The 16,445-nt window shown below is 42.7% G+C and overlaps 1 protein-coding gene across 1 annotated transcript in view; it reads left to right on the top strand.

The window, feature by feature from the left end:
• Positions 1 to 16,445, top strand: part of ZNF770 (zinc finger protein 770) — an 86,211-nt gene that overhangs the window by 11,681 nt on the left and 58,085 nt on the right. The window lies entirely within an intron of this gene.

The raw sequence follows: 16,445 nt of genomic DNA, 5'->3' as shown, positions 1-16,445 counted from the left end.
GATGAACGCCATATTATTCCTATTAGCATAACATAAAATGCTAATGGAAATGTTGGAAAATCTTACTGAGTATGACTTTACTGAGAAATGCAAAGTAGATGGAGTCTATAAGATTTTATTCTTTTATTCTCTTTTTTAACTGTGAAATGTGGTTCCTAATGGAACCTTTCTTTTGTTGATTTTTGATGTATTCTTTTTTGCAGGAGAGGTTAGAACATAAGCTCCTTGATTACAGCTCCAAAAGCACTTCAAAATTGCTTGCCCCTGCAGAGTGGTGTGTTGCAGTATATGCAGAGTACTGTTGTCTTCGAAAGATATGGATCAACAGCCTCTTTTATTGCTTGCAAGGTAGCTGGTGGGATTTTGTGTCCCACAGAAGTAGGATGTGTGGTTACAGTATTGGCTGAGGAAGTTGAGGTGGACGAAGACAGCCTACTACTTGCTGAAAGGAACAACCTTTCTGAGAGCATTGCGGTGGTTGGATTTGGTGTGGCGGCGCATGGAGGTGGTCCCGTAGGAGTACTGTCCAGGTAGTCCGTGACTGATTACAAAGTTGCACTCCGTGCATTTCACTTTGGTAGCTTTAGCCTTTGGTACATTCCCAACAGTGGTAAAGAACTGCCCCACCCATGATTCTCTCTGGGTGCTAGAGGTAGGCACTTCCTCTACCTCATCTTCTTGGTCCTGTTAATTATCTTTAGAAGTACTATGCTTTTTTATGTTGTGTAGGTCCTCCAGCTGGTGGTGGTGGTGGCTCTTGGGGAGGAGGGATGGCAATAGCTGATGACATTTTAAAGATAAATAGCAGTTTTGCTAATATTCTTCCAAGTATGTGCTTTGTACTAGATTGGTAATAGATAATGAGTAAGAATTGGTGTAGGAGCTGTGCAAGGGTACATTTTGAGCTTGAAAGTTCCTAGATCTGTAGAAAATGCAGTTCTGAACTGTCCTCAAAGCACAGACCAGATCGCAAAGTGCGGACGCGTTTGCGGATCATGCCATGCCCATGGTCACGTGGCATGTCCGGAAGGTCGACGTTGACGTCGGATGTTCGCAGACATCAGTGGACGCAAAAACAGTGGACAAAGTTGCTAGAAGTGTACCGAAGTGTTAAAAATTATGCTAGAAGGTGGGAAATGGCAGAGTTTCAAGGTGAAACTTGGTAAATTAGACACAAATGCTGCTATATTGGGGGTAAGTATGATATTAGTAAGTTGTAGGAAAATAGCATGCACTGGTAAAAACCCATGAAATTCACTGAAAATGTTTGTTAAAGAAATGTTAAGGTTAATTTGCACTTATAAAAATCTATGAAATCTTTGATGTCCTGGGTGTTAGTCTTAGCAGTGCACGGTGGTGGCACGATTTATGGTTGCTTAGCTTACCATACCTGGTGAATTTCTGAGGTTTTTCGGTTTTACTTGTGACCATATCGTCCCTTTAACACTTTAACAAAAAAATGTCATTGAATTTCATAGGTTTTCATTAGTGCAACTTAAACAAAGTTTTTTCAGTGAATTAATATAATATATATACTGGAGGTGAACTTCCAGCGATGGCTACTAGGTGGCGTTGTGGAGTGTGTGACTCGGCTCAAATGGACTTTCCTACTTTCACATGAAAGTTTATTTTTTTTAAACCTACCATAACTTTTTGGGTGTTGTGAAAACATGGCCAAATGCTCCAACCACAAGGCTGTCGGGACTATACTGCACTGATGCTTCCTAATAAGGGTGAAACCTGCTATGTAGTTGTCCTGGCAGCCTTTCAAATGTCTGTCTTGGGTTGATTAACCTGTAGCACTTCCCTCTTAGACAAAGACAATTTCCTGGAGAAAAAGGTTTGCATCAGAACCTGTGGTGAACTTCCAGCGATGGCTACTAAGTGACGTTGCTATGAATGTGTGTCTTGGCTCAAATGGACTTTAATACTTTCACATTTCAGGTGAGAGGTTTTTCTCAAACCTTTTTAAACCCACCATAACTTTCTTGGTGGTGTGTGTGTGTGTATGTATATATTATAGGGCAGCGGGTGCCACCCTATTTAAGGTGAGTAGTGAGTTCCATAGGAAATAGAAAAAATGAATTGCTAATAACTTTTGACTCGTGCAACATATTTGTGTAGACAATTGTGTACACCTGTGCCCCCCACAGACTGTAAAGTTTGGGAAAGGTAAGTTAAAAAATAAATTCTTAAGAAAACAAAAAAGAGCACTTTCGACTTACTCCCAATTCATTTTCCATAGATAAAAAGGTCAAAGTTTGCTCCACCACTCAGGCCAAATTGCTTGTTGGATTTGGAACAGGTCTACAACAACTTGGGCACGAAACGTTGACTCACGATCCTTTTGTGTTTTAGAGTTATTCTGTCGAGTTTGTTTACTATTTGATGGAGAACGGGGTGCCAAACGTATAGCTGTATCCCCATCATGCATTCGGGCCTGAGGGTTTTCAGAAATGGAAAAGCTGCCATCTTTTTTTCTCGATGCAAGAGATAACCGAGGGGATCGGCAAAAGAAAAGGCAGAAAAATACCATTTGCAGGTGTAGGGGAGGCAAGAGGACACTGTCATTTGGCAGTTGGAGGTGGGCTAGGGACAGAGTTTGCAACACAAAGCTTTCGCATACCCTTAGGTATTGAAGGAATAACCGCGGCTACCCGACTTCACAGATGAAACTTTGTCACCGAGTGTTGGGGGGAGTGGGGGAATGGGAGAGGGGAGGTGAGAAGGCCATGAGGGGCCTGGGGGGGGAGCAGGCACAGATGAGCGGGGCACTTGGTGAGTGCCTGGGAGGGCAAAAGAAATTTGTTTCCACCATTTTTTTACGATAACCACAGGTATAAGAACTACAAATAAACAAGGGCATCTGTAGTTCATTACATATAAAAAAAAAAAGTTAGATAGAAAAAAGTATATATTTTTACAGCTACAGTGACGTCACAGCTGAAAAATCACTGGCCATGGCCAGTCGCTTGTTAGCATTTTAAATGGCTGAAGGCCTGGTAGTGTTGTAAAATATAAAGAGAGTGGCATCTGAAGCCATGGACCGTGGCACAGAAAAATATACAGTGGGCACGGCCGAAGTCCATGGACAGTGGTGGTAAAAAATATGCATTGTTCACGGCCGATGGCCATGGCCAGTGGTGCTGAGAAATATACAGTTAGCATGAAAGAAAACTGTGGTATAACTCAACCCTTGAAATTCAAGGACAAAACATTAGCTGAAGTGTAGCTAAGATGAGTAAACTTAACGCAACAAAACCTGTGAGATTCAGTGCATCTGGAAACTCGGGACCGTCTTAACTCTGCCCATTCCTGTTGCAAAGTCCAAGAGCACATATATTTACAATGCCATACAAAGTGGCATTTTGGGGAGATCGACGGGAACGTGCCAAGTTAAGCCGGTCCTGAGTTTCGCAATGCACTGAATTTCAAGGGTTTTGTTGCGTTAGTTTACTCACCTTAACTGCACTTCAACTCAAGTTTTTTCCTTTAAAAAAAAATATATCAATCATATAGAGAGAGAGAGAGAGTGTAGAGAGAGGGAGAAAAGAACAAAAGACACCAGCGGCGTCAGGGTCGCACATGATAGGCAGCAGGATGCAGACAAAATGGACACGGAGTCCATCAAATAAACCTCTTTATTAATGCATCCGTTAAAAATCAGGCTAGTAGGCAGCCAGCGACGCATTTCGTGCCCTACTAGGCTCTTGATCACACTCAAACCATATAAATAAATGACAACATAGACTGCCGGATGAGAGCTTAATAGGGACACATTTTCCCCCAAACAATGCTGCTCTCTGAGATGTAACTGGCCCTTTGATGTGCAGCACTCCGTCCTCATGGGAGATTTTAACCAGGCTCTTGGCTCACATGATTCCCGCCCCCTTCAAACGAATCCTGTGCATTACTTCATGCTCTCAGAGAGACAAACATGTGGTACTCAAAATGCCTATGTTCTTGAAAATGCCACCCAAACTCCTGCTTCACATAGTTCCGCCAGAAAACTGAACATTGTTTTACTGTGCTATTTGTTACTTCCTTTTTTGACTGTTCCAATTAATATTTTGCCAAGTCAGAACCTTCATTAAGCATGCTTGACGCTCTCGCTCAGTCTCTCTCTCTCGCTCATATGTGTAATGGGAAGTCTGCAGGGCGCCAACAACATAAATGCTGTGAGTGTAGGGAGTGGTGTCCTCGACAGTAGGAGTGGAACGTTTAGTAGTGTGATGAACTCGCAGTCCTGACCTGCCCAAGGACTGGGGAGAACTCTGCAGACCAGGAAGGCTGGTGTACCGGGGCATGTGGGCCAGATCAGTGAGCTGACTGGGGGCCGAAAAGGATGGGATCTGCAGCACTCCACTCCAAATACACCCCCCTCCCAAGTACAAGAAAACGTAGTAGTGCATTAGGCTGCCCATAGCAAGTTAGCCATGCCATTCACCCACCACCCCTTGAGTCCTGCTGCTGTATTATATTCAAAGCCAGTGACAGGGACTCTTAACAACACTTGAGGAAATCAGAATGCTTATGACATATGCAGGAACATAGTATGTACAAAAGGTTGAGAGGACTCGATAAATAATCTCAGTAAATTCAAACATATTTTTATTATATTTAGCAATCCATTTCCTTTTCTATGAATTTCAGAATAAGCCTAGAAAGGAGTAAATGGGCCGAAACATAAGCGTTTCATTTAGATTTTATTCCGTTTTCTTTCAACCACAGTAATTTAAACAAAATTAAATATAGCACATTCAAATTGAGACACGATTTAATAAATGCAAACAATGCAGTGCCTCATAAGCATAGCTTTTGATTTCTAGGGGAATGTAGGTGTGTGTGTGTGTATATATATATATATATATATATATCCCTAGGCTATCTTTCACCAACCATCAATGATAATCTACAGTCCTATTACTGTCGCTGACACATATCTGTCAGTAGCTACTCTCATTTACAGTACTCTTTCGGGTGTAAAATATGTAAACATATTTCAGACTAAGAGGGAAACGTTAATCGAATCTTCTTCCATCTTGTTTCCCTTCCTAACCCACTACTTCCCTTAAGCAGAATCTCCAAACTTTGATAGCCTTCAGATGGGACCAAAAAACGCCACATTTCTAAATTGCTTCTTGGGGATGCCTATGGTTCACACATTTCCTAAAGCTTTTTATTGGATACTTTCACTCCTCTTTCTGAGTTTATGTCCTCATCTGTCCCCCACCCTCACACGCGATCCATGAATGAAACCTACGTTTTAAAGCAAAAAGCCTTCTTTTCTTCCGTTGTTTGGCTGGTAAAGGCTAGCATACTCTACATGCAGATTCTTTTCTTAAAAATATTGTATTTGTGGTATGGTTTATTAAATACAAATGTTCACAAAATTACATTAGAACACTAATTACATTACACACAGACAAAAACATATTAATTACACAAAAATAACATATTGCTTAAAAAGATTAAATAACCTCTATAAAAATCTGCAAAAAATCAGTAGCAAAGGAATACTGTTCCCCTCCATTAATCTAGACCACAAGGAACAGTCAACATCGACAGAATTGGAATAAATAAAACATTTAAAAGATTTAAATTTCAAAGAACACAGGTTAGATGTTTTAGTACAATAAAGTGTCAAGTGCTTTAAAGTTTCTAATACACCCGCCCTTCCACATAGTCAAAAGACTCGATCTTGAGGTGTGTGAGAAACCAAGGGGTGTCTCACCCGCTGGTCCTCGTGGACTTGTCATCCAGGTGGCCAGGACACAGACATCGCTTTTGGATCCAGTTCCTGGGGGTGGACCAGTGCGGAAGGATCACCTGGGTGAGGGGTCTTCGCGAGAGGCAGCCAATGGTGAGACGCAGTATTCCCTCCTCCCTTTTTTGTACATCTAACCCATCCTATTTTTTAGGATTATCTGATGTCCCAACTCGCCCCCACCCCTTTCTACACAAACACTGGGCCGAGGATGAGGGCGACTGAGAGTAACAAGACTAACTCTTATCATACTGGACATGTCTGACTAATTCGGACAGGCAAAGTCAGGCACTTGACTTTAAGTGCATACACCTGATAGCAATTAGCTCTCCCCACACAGATAAAAGGCAGAACCTAGAGAGACACTGTGAGCAAGGTGGAACACAAGTAAGAGCAGAACTTCCGGGGCGAAGGCAAACCTACTGGAGCAGAGCAAGGGACGAGAGCAGCGGGTCAAGAGCCCAAGGAGTTCGCTACAGGAGGTTGTTGCCTCCAAAAGGCCACAAAAGACACGCGGAGGTGACCAAATACCAAAGAAGAAGGCTGCATTGTGTTTCAAGGACGCAAGAGACCCTCCAGGGGGAACGGCAGAGTTGGTGTGGCGAGGTCAAGCCTGTGGTACTAACTTTGACTTGTGAATTGGAAACTGTAAAGACAAGGAAGAAATGCACACCGCCAGTGAGTTGGCAAGCAACCTAAGAGACCGGTGTGTGTTAGGGAACGATTTAAGTTGCAAGTGAAGTGTGCACGGCCGCACGCATGTGTATGAGACAGTCCTGTGAATGAACTTTGAAGTAAGGACAGCTGTGAAATCAGCGATACTGAGTAATGGAGAGGTTCGACGAAAGGAAGTAGCCCACTCGAACGTCTCTGTGACAGGTGCATTGTTTGTAGAGATAAAGTGAATGAAGTGATCAAAATTAACCAAGAGAGAAGGGGAGAGTAAAAAGCAGAAAATTGAACTTTGAGTCGAAGTGGTCCTGCGGAGGTCTGAGGGTGACCCGAAGTGTAAAAAGTTTGGGGAAGGGAGCCCCTTGCAATTATTGTTGAACTTTTTGTTGTGAAAGTTCTGAGCCCGACAGGGGGACCAACGTGAACTTTTGTTTTGAGAGGTCTGAGCCAGACAGAGCGGGACCAACATGAAACTTTGTTGAAACGTTATTTGGAAGACTGAAAAGAGAGAACTTTAATGCGGAAGGCCAAGCGAGCCTCGATCCACGCCTTGAACTGTTTTGTGTTGAAAACCTGAGCCCAAGTATGTCATCCTGCCTATGGGGACTGCCTTACTCCGTGCTGTCTGACGTGGGGAGTAGAGCTGATTCAGCCACATTTATTCTTTGCGAGACTACTCCTATCCTAGTTATAGGGCAAAGTAGGAGTTTTTCCAAACCCAGAAACTTTAATAAAGGTTTTACAAACAGTATCTTTTGTGTTAGTGTCATACTTGTGATACCATGCCTCCCCTACAGGTGCTAAACCCAGACGCGGGCCTGTCACTTCATTAAGTTAAATGTACATAAAGCGCTTGAGCTTTAAAATCAGGAAACGGGCTCAAATAGAGAGAGCAGCAATGTCTACTCCTTAAAAGGGCAGCATAGTCTCTATACAAGTTATAAGACACAAGGCACTCAATAATAAACTGCCAATCCGTCTTGTAAAGTTTCTTTTGAACTGACAGAGGATTTTTTACGAGTTCATCTTGAGACGACTCAATTCGATGAAGAATATCGATCATCTTGTCAGTAAATGTATTCGTAGAACACACAGAGAGAGATTTTTACATGTCTGCCAAGTCAACAAATATGGATTTATGTGGGGGATGCAATATCGTAATATACAAATTAGATTACAGATGACTTTTGCTTCCAATTAAATCAATCCGAATTCATGCCTAATCACTGCATTAGGAATGGCTATAGAAAGACCCAGAATGTGTTTCCACATTGTGCCCTGGAGAGAGTTCTAGAAAACACCCAAGTCCAATGGTAAAAGCTCCAACCCAGTTTAAGCTTAAACTGGGTTCAACCTTTGCTATATAAAAACGAATAAGAAACTGACAAGAAAATGTGCAAAGTTTGGAAAACATTATTTTCATCTGCGCCACAAAAGGTTGCGACTTAGCTCTAAGTCTTTCCCTATACTCGGCTAATGCAGAAATATTAGATAGTGTAAAGCCCAGATAACACAACAATGGAACCTGGTTCAACCTAGCACCCTCCCCCTCTGCCCCCAAGCCCAGTACATTATCTTGGGCTTACGTTTTGTGGGGTAAAGGACTACCTTAGATTTGGACCCATTGATAACTAAGTTATTTGCCAACTCATATTCAGAGAATAAATTGAGTTTTCTCTAAACCAATCGGTGTTAGATCAAAAAATAATAGATCATCGGCGAAAGCCAAACAATTTATTCTGGTGTCACCCAACTTAGCTGGAAAAGGTGTTGGTGGCCCCGATTTCATCCAAATCAGCTAAATAAATGTTGAACAGTAGCGGGGTCAACACGCACACTTGTCTCAACACAATAGATGTTTTGATAGGTTTGGATAGGGCATCCTGTCATGTAAGACAAACATGTACTGCACTATCAGAGTGGAGGCCTGTCAAAATTCTTATTATTGGTGCTGGTATTTTCCACTTCACCCTATCGAAAGGATTTCTCATATTCATTGAAGCGATATAGACAGTACCTGTCTTCTCTTTCTTCACTTCAGCTAACAGATTGGTAATTATGAACCCATTCAGTGTGGTCCCAAGGGCTTTCATAAAACACACCTGGAAGCGTGATAAGCGATCAAGCTTTTCCGTCCCCCTGTTTAGATCTTGGAGAATGAGGGATGCAAACAATTTACTAGTGGCATTCAAAATTGCCACTGGTCTATAGTTAGAAGGCACAGCCTGATCCCCTGTCCTAAAGATCGGGTTGATAAATTATGTCTTCCAAGAAACAGGGAATGTAAAGGTGGACAATATATCTAGAAACAGTGGAAGTAGAATACCAGCCCACAACTCTGGGTTACACTTTATAGAGATTGGGGCAAGCCCATCAGGGCCTGCGGTCCTAGATGTTTTGGACTTCTGGATGGCTTTACAAACATCCCCCAAGGACCAATTAAAAAAACAGGATAGCCGTATAGTCTTAATTTGGGAAATTAATAGCTCGCACGTTGACCTTTTTGGTATAGAGTTTTTCATAAAAAGCTACCCACGAATCCTTGGCGATAAGACGTGATTCCTGATTCAAAAGTTTGGACACAGCATTGTCAGTAATTTCCTCAAATTTAGTACTGTTTGCATCGTTTGGTAGCCATAAAATGGCTTGTCTTTCAGGTATATTCACCGTATATGCGAGACGTTTAATGTAGTTTCTATGTCTTTGAGCAATAATTTGTTTTTGGTGTTAGTAAATTACTTTATCCAAGTCTTGCCTAGACCTCAAAGCTCTGAGCTACCTTCTCTTGTCTCTTTTTAGCCACCGTAACCCTCGCATTAGTGAGTGCAGATGTCTCTTTGGGGCAATCAACAGGCCCTTTATCCAAGCATATTTTTATCATTTATTATAATTCCATATAGAAAAGAAGGCTTCCACGTTTTTAGTAGTGGCAAGCAAACACATAATCGTTATTTATGACAGAATTTGCGGTTCAACTTCATTGTCAGGCTGTTTTTGTCTGCTGATACCATTGCTAAGAAGGGCTCCATGTCCTGATTCTAGATCCAAATTTGTGTCGAAAAGTTAGTAGTTGAGTAATCACTAAATAGCTAATTGGTAATACACCAGGTGGAACATAGTGGAATCAAAGAACTAAACACACACACATGATCAATCCAGGAAATCTGAGAACCCCCGTTCCACAATGAGATTGTGCCCTGTGCCTGAGCGATAGAAGGGGGCAACAGGGTAAAATTCCATAAACTCAAAGTGATCCCATTGCTCCCCTCTAACCTTTGAGTTATTGTGTGACTCAAAATGTCACAGAGTTGCACTTGAGATTAGCACACTAGCCACGGCACAAGCAGCGTCAGTGTACCGAGAGACCCCCGGCCGGCCCATAGAGTCAGGGTTTGCTCTGCAGTACTAGACTAGATAGCTGCACCTCGAGATGGATGGGGGTGCAGGGTCTATTACTCCAACACCAATCAATAAGGACAACTCAATGGTTTGGCAAAGGGGAGTCCGTTTAATGACGAGTACAAAAAATGGGGAAACATGGAAATCGACCGCAGTGCAACAGCCCGTCTCGCTTCAACTCCCTCGAACTTCATACAAAACAGAACACGTCATAATCTGTGTAACACTCAAAGTTAACATGCAATTCTATTCGTTGGGAAAAGTTAACTTTAATATAGGTGCTATATCTGTATATGGCAACGGAGTGAGGGGATTGGGTAAATGCTGTCAGGTGGGCATCCAAGCCCTTCCTTCGTAAATGACTACTGTAAAAGCACAACTTCTCATTGGCTCTACTAACTATAGGACCCTAGATTATTTGGTCCAATGTGATTGGGTTGGCATCAACCCCATGCATAACTCTCCACTTTGCCTAGCAGCACGCAGAATGGTCAACCAGGTGCAGGACGTCCCTTAGCTCACCCTGCCTTCCTTCAATCAATCATCACTTTATGGTCTATGTGTCAATTAGTTCACTGTGGTTGGCCCCGAAACTGTGTTTTGATATCTCTGTCTGGGCAGGTGCCAACCATAGGTGTGAAACCGTGCCTCCTTTCGCTCGGCTGATCACTAGTACACCAAGGATTTGCCTCGTTTCTCTCCATTTCTGCATTTGATTTTCGTTTCACACTGCCACCTGCATTCGCTTTTTTTATCTCGATTCTTCAGAGGCAGGATATTCCGTTCTTCGCTTTAATTAAAAGTAGCTACTGTCTACAACTTCTATCTATGTGAACTCGGCTTCCCTGGCATGAGCTGCCTCTGCCGAGTTTCGATTCAGCCTTTTTCCTCTTGATGCTTGAATATGAAACTTATTGCGTTTGGCCTGGAATAACCTGGGTTGGTTCTGCTTTTTATATAAAGTGGACCCGCATTTATAAAATTGTCCTTTGTTTTGAGGTAGATTATGTACAATGGCGCTTGCCGCTCAATTCTTCTACTTAGCGTAGCAAGCCGCACGGTTTTCTTTAGCTTCTTGCGGTTCCAAGCATATGTACAGGCATTAGCTGGTTGAATATCTTCATCATGCTTTCAGCTTAAGCGCTCTTGTATTTTAACAATGTTCTCTTCTTTTAGTTTCACAATATCTTTATTCCTGGTGTTTCGTCTCTTTGTGTCATCCTTGGGTCGTCATATCTTCTATCTGTACGTTAGTCCTGGCCCTCGTGACGTCACCATTCGCCCTCCATTAAGGATTTTCTGGTTTCTTCCTGTACAGTGCTTAAGCAATCTTCATTTTGTTTTATTGGCTGGTAGGGTGTTCTTAATGGGAACCTTACTGCCCATGGTTGTCTGGTTATTGGCACTTCAATAGGTATTATTCTTCTGATAGATACTGGGCAGACCCCTACTGCAGCTCTCTGCTGGGTTATATTCCCATCATACATCACACATTTTGGTGTGATTGTTCCTGGTACTTTAAAATGGGCGACTGGAGTGCAGGCTATATTTGGGACCTACTCTACACTCCCCCCTCTGGTCGATTCATCGACGACATCCATTTTCTCCTTTGGATTCATCTTGCTTGGTTTTTCTGTATTCATCTTCATATCCTTTTCTGGGCTCATTCCTTCTTCATCTTCTGGTTCTGTACATGATGGCTTGAAGTGTCTTTTTGCCGTCCATATCTTTATCACTCCTCTCAGGCTTCCTGCAGTCCCTCACATGTTCGTCTTTGTTCCATGTCATCAGCTGACCTTGCCCATTTGGGTTGCAGTAAATCAATTTTCCCACATAATTTCTTCGTTTCCTGGGATAGAGAAACTTTGTTCCTTCTGGTGCATGAACACTGGCTTTCACGAAGTCTCTTATTTCTTCATCAGTCAGATCTCTGGGCTTCCATCCTGTGTTCTGGCACTGTGAGATTATTATCTTGATAACGCAATATCCTCACTAGTAAGGCTCCTAGGAACTTGAATGCATCCGCCATCCACTGTGGAACCCATGAAAACAGTGATCCAAACCAGCTGTCATCATCAACTTCATTGGTTTCATTGATCATCTGGTTCTGCAGGTTTGTCAGCATTCCTATAGCCTCTGTTAAGTTTTCATTTTCCTCGTCGTGAGAAGGTTCTCCAATTTTTGCACAAACTCCTCCATCCATAGCTGTGATCATGTCAAGTACATATCTGTTCTGGAGAGTCATCAGTCGGATGGCTCTTATGTCTTCCTTGATTGCATTGAATCCTTTTTATGGTCGTGTTGATCGTCTGCAGTAACTCCCATCTGGTTATCTGCAACCATTTAGTATTGGCTCCAACTTGGAATCTTGGCATGAGGATTGTCGCAAACACTGATGAGGTGAGGCTGAATAGTCTGTGTTCATATGGGATTGCATGAAAAGCTTCTTCTGATTTGGCAGAAAAGTAATTCTCTCTCTTCGAGTTATCAGTTCCACAGATCTCTTCTTTCTCAGATGAGCATCTGCTTTTGGGAAACGGTCAATGTTCAAGACGCTTTTCGGGATTACTAATGCTGGAACGTGGACGTTCACTATCGTGCATATGCCTCTCCAGTCTCTTGGCAGTCTGATGTATGCTTTCGATCCGTATGCCCAATAGTGATCCATAATTACTGCAGTTCTGTGAACCATTCCTGGAGCATCAAAAACTCATCCACAGTTCTGATTCTCTTGCATCCTTCTCGTGCCATTGTTTCTGAAGCAGAATTTTGGGCTTTCCAGTGACACTATCTGCAAGGGTCCTCCTCTGTCTTCGACCCATGTCGGCAGTTTTGCAAACTTTGGCCACAATGGCTTGCAGTCATTTTGCACAATGTCAACTGTTTCCTTGTAGAGTCCAGTGATCATCCATGCTCTGCTAATTACCGCTCCTTTCTCCCATCCGTCTGGTGAAAGCACTGTTCCCCAAATCTGCATTTGGGCTCTGTTCTTCCACTTTCGAGCTTCCTCTGGAGTTTTTCCTTGGACATTTTAGTCTCTGGTTTACTTACCATCTTATTCCTGCTCCTTTAACTCCAGGCTTCTCGTATCTGATCACTTGATTCCTCGTATGAGCTCTGTTTCTCGTTTTAATGTCTTGAACATAATCCTCTTCATCAGGATAGGCTGTTTCAGTTGCCCATATTAGTTAAGCATCACTTCCCATAAACTGGCCTCTAGTTTTGCACATTGCTACGTGTGAAAGACAGTGCGCTGTCTGGACGTCAATTTCTACAGCCACGAAGATCTTGGACTTTCCCAAGCTATACGGCAGGAGAGCACAAACATAGCATTCTCCATCAGACTTTGTTCTTCCAACTTCCTTCATGTGCTGGTACCAAATGTTGTTACCTAGGTGTGCTGTACTATCCAGGTAATCGTTCATTTCATTGTCGTCTTCATGCATGCTTCTATTGATTCTTAAGATTTTCATGTAGTTTGCTATTACGTCTCTGAATGCATTTGTGTAGCTTTTTCTTACTGGAGGGTTCTCGGGTATCCTGGTCCAAGGTGCTGGCCTTCTCACCTGCGCCATTTGAGTGGACAGAAGTTTTGGATCTCTTCCTTTTTTCTTCATACATCTTTTTCCTGCTGGATGCAAGTCCCCATACCCACCAGCCTGGTTCTGGTCCAGTATATGGTTGTACTGTGGAACTGGTACTTGTCCCTTGTGTTGGAACGTGTATGTTGGATACTGCAGCCTCAGCGGTTTTGTTCTTCATTTCCTCTTGTAGTTTCTTTGCTCAGGCTATGTATGGTAATAGTAAGTCTACAAACATTTGCGTCCTTGCGGAAAGCTTTTCTGAGGCCGCTTCTGTTTTCTTAAGGGTTTCTGATATGACTGCTTCTATTGGCTTTTATTTGAACTCTTCTTGTTTTCTCATGACGGCTTCTGTGACATTTCTCATGGCAGGTAGTCTCTTCCCTCCTGCTGCTTTGGTTTGTGGTTCTGCAGTCATTGATGCTAGGCCTGTTTCGTGTACATTCAGTGTTTGTGTGCATGTAGTTGTCAGTAATTTTTCTTCATTCAGTTTGTGCCGACCCTGTCTCCGGCTTTCCTGCTCATTCGTTACCACAAGAGTGTGTGTATCATTGCTAGTCACATCCATTTCAAGCTCATTCACTCCGCCATCAGATCTTCTAGGGACTGGAATGACTATATAAGGTCTGGGTGCTTTTGTGGGTTTTATGCATATATCATTAGGTGGGTGCACTGAAATTGGAACGCTTTGTACACCAATATAGAATGCAGTTCTAATTGTTAATGACAGTAAAATAATGATAAATACAATGCATAAGTACATTATAGTTCGATAAGTTAGGCGACAGCATTTCCTTCCAGAGAAGCCAGGGTGCCTCTTCTTGTGGGAGGACCAGGTTGCTGCTTTGGGCCCCCATCTCGATCATTAGTCGAATGTCGATGTTAGTGTTTCCTTATCTAATATCGTCTTTCAAGTTCTGAGTCTGAGTGTCTGGTGTTCAAAAGGTGTTCACCTTCCCCTTCTTGCAAATGGCAATTGTCTTTTAATTTTGGAGACAGTTCCTTTGTTAAACTGCGGAAAATAAATCAAATTAAGTAATACTTCAATGTGTCCTTTTACTGTGCATGTTCAAAGTAGGTGAGCTCCCAATCCACCCCAAATCTTTTTCAGTCCTGAGGACATGCTGGACACTGATCAGTATGAGGGGAATAGGAAATGAAAAAACAACAGGTACGACAAGCGAAGTCCTCCACTCTTTTTCCTCGATCTGTCTCTCTGCGGAAAGTTTCACAATCTCCTCCTAAGGATTCGATGGACATTGGAAATTTTGATTTGAGCTATAATACCATGCAAGAGCACGTTTAGCTGAGTACTCTTCAATGGATCTCCGAGAAATGTAAGTATGTCATCATTGACTGGTCTTCCCACTAGCTCTGCAAAGTTCTCAATAAGGTGAAAGAAGACGTTGTATGCAAATCTACTGTCTTCTGGTGACCGGGACATTTGTCCTGTCTTGCTGGTTTCGGGATTATATGTTTTTTCCTTGATGTAGACAATGTCTGCACTGACCATTTGCGTGGAGTGCGACCAAGAAGATTGTTAATTAGGAGACGACTTATGTTTTTTGTATTCGTTGGATCTTGAAAGAATGTTAGCGTATCCGTTGTTCTCCCGACAATAGATGGACTTCAATTATGCGAAAGAACATTGTGTTGATGAGCTCATCTATTTCCGCCTGTGTTGGGAACATTTGCTTCTTTCTCACTGTACTTTGGGAGTATGATGAATTGTTCTGCAATGACAGTAAGCAGTTGTCTTATTATTTTTTAGTTTTCAGGATCTTGGAGAAAGTCAGCGACACTTGTGATCCTCCCTACCAATGACGGGTATGATTTTAGCACTGGGTTGAAGTAGGTAACTATGTCCTTTGTGATGTCTCTGCCATGGGACACCATAAGTGATTTCCAAATAGGGTCTCGGTGTGGAAGGAACTAGGATACTGTATCTTATTTCAATTTATGTGTCCTTAGTCAACATTTGGCATACTTTTCTATCAAGACTTTTAGCGTGCCTCAGTCCAAAGTTCAAAATCAACAGACTATGTTGTGGCTTCTAAGCTAAATCTTCTTCTTCACCCTGCAACTAAGATGCACAGTGTCCATTTTTATGTCCGTATCCCCTTTTTTGCTTAGAGGAATGTCCAAACTGAAGCCACAACCTTTGCAAACTGTTCTTTGTCTTTACTTTGCTGGTTATGCATCCTTTTTCCTAGTCATGGATCTCGTCTGCACGTGCTGTGGTTCTTCCCCGTTGTTCGTCGATTCCTCTCGTTGGGGTGCAGGCAGGGGGCTTTCTCCGATGTAAGGTTTATTGTCACTGAGAAAAATCCATGCTCTCCTGCCCTGTAGCTTTACAGTGGACGGAGTGCAGTCCTCTATAATGAAAGGACTGTTGAATCATGGTTCGTCCCACTTTTTCCTTGTATGAGTTTTCACCAAGACGGCGTCACCAGGGAAGACGAGTGGAACACGTAGACCTTGAACTGAGTCTGATGCGGTGTCTCCTTCTGTGTTCTGTGCTGCGCTGCTCCCTTTTTGTCGTTGCTTCAGCTGGTTTGAAATTACAGTGAGGCAAGATATCATACAGTTCAGATAGATTTGCATTTCAGACCCTAAAACCTCTCCTGTTGACTGGGCATCAACATCTAACTCTATCTCGGGGTGTGAGGGGAGTTCTCATTCTTCTTCCTGTGGCTATCTCGTGTGGTGTAAGATGATGGTCAGAGCCCGGTTGGTTCCGAAGAGCATACCGTGCCAATGGAAGGCAGTGCAACTATCCCCTCTATAGAGTAACCTTCAACTTGGCTATCCTTTCCTTTAACAAGCCGTTAAGCCTCTCATAGATACCATTTCCTTCCGGATGATACTCTGACGAGAACTTGTGCTTTATACCAAGCAGCAAGCTAATCTGTTTGAACACTGCATTAACAAAGTGGGCCCCATTATCTGATCTCATCACTTCACACACCCCCCACCTGGGAAACACTTCCCTCACTAAAAATTTGGCCGCACAGGTTGAATGTGGG

This window comes from Ambystoma mexicanum, chromosome 14 (genome assembly GCF_040938575.1).
Source record: "Ambystoma mexicanum isolate Mex_15411 chromosome 14, UKY_AmexF1_1, whole genome shotgun sequence".
NCBI lineage: Eukaryota > Metazoa > Chordata > Amphibia > Caudata > Ambystomatidae > Ambystoma > Ambystoma mexicanum.
The sequence above is the reverse complement of the archived record's forward strand: the minus strand, read 5'-3'. Positions and strand labels throughout refer to the sequence as shown.